We start from the raw sequence: 1,324 nt of genomic DNA on the forward strand, positions 1-1,324 counted from the left end.
TGGACAGATCAGTGACCTCATGTATAAATACTTTTAAAGATATTGATGCATATCTATTTATTTCTATCATATTTTTCTCCCTTTTGTCTTTATTGAAAATAGATGGATTTGGTTGTTCTAAGGAAAGATTCTAAGATCTGCATTATATTAAAACACACTCGCACACGCGCACACACACACACACACACACATACTCTCACACACACTTTACCTCCTCTATTAAGTTTCTAATCTATGCCTAACATTTTATGAAGGTTAAATGTTAAAAAGTAACTAGATTAAATGCTCAAATGATATTACATTTGAGGTTGTTTATTGTGTGCATAGGGGTCTTTATCAAAAATATGTTAAAACAGTTCTCCTGAGACTTCTGAAGGAGTGTTCTCCAATCTCTCTTGTTGAAATCAATCTAAAAATATTTAGCATGTGTAAATCTTGTGGTAGCCACATGCATCTTTATTAGATCATGCCAATATTAAAGAGATTTACCAAAAAAATTCAGTCCTTGAAGCATATATTTCCTGTGCTATTATTATTAAATTATTCTTAAATTGGAAAATTAATAAACCTTATAGTTAATTTATGTTCTTAGATGAGGTTAGGAATTTCCATTGTCACTGCAATTTTATTGCTAAAAAGATGTGCTAACATCTTTATGAATTCACTTAAAAGCATTATTTCACTTCAAAGAGTTCTACATACGTTTCAGAATATGTTGCTTTAACACATTTTCAGTACATTTTCATCAATATTTTATTTTGCTATTGCCCAGCCTTACTTCTACTCACAAACAATAAAGCAGCACAGTCAGGCAATTTAATATAGCTTGAGTTCAGCAACCACTTTACACTATGATCTTCATTCAAATATCAAAATGCACTCTAAGGGACAAAAGAATTTATTCGCAATTGAAAAATATGACTTTATAAATTGCTCAAAGTTTGAAAATCTCTGAACACACTCATCATATTGGATTTTTTAATTACCACCAGTCTTACCTGGCTGAAAACCTACTTTGGTACGGACAGCATTGCTATTCATGAAAGGTAAAAAGAAGGATGTCACAAGTGCAAATCTACTTAAACTGTCTTCTGTTGAGGCTGAATGCTGTCCATTAACTCATTCATTTATCCACACAATACAGTATTGCAAGTCTGCTATAAAAATAGAGCTCTGCAGTGTGCTATATATATCCTTAGACTCCTAAAAGAAATTTTAACCTAAGTTTTTCCATCTGCAGGCATTACAAGCAATGTAAAGAGCGATGACAAGCTGTACATTTCTGCCACTAGTTCTCTTTAAGATTAAGACATATGTCTTTGCT

The sequence above is a fragment of the Pteropus alecto genome, unplaced genomic scaffold (genome assembly GCF_000325575.1).
Source record: "Pteropus alecto unplaced genomic scaffold, ASM32557v1 scaffold72, whole genome shotgun sequence".
NCBI lineage: Eukaryota > Metazoa > Chordata > Mammalia > Chiroptera > Pteropodidae > Pteropus > Pteropus alecto.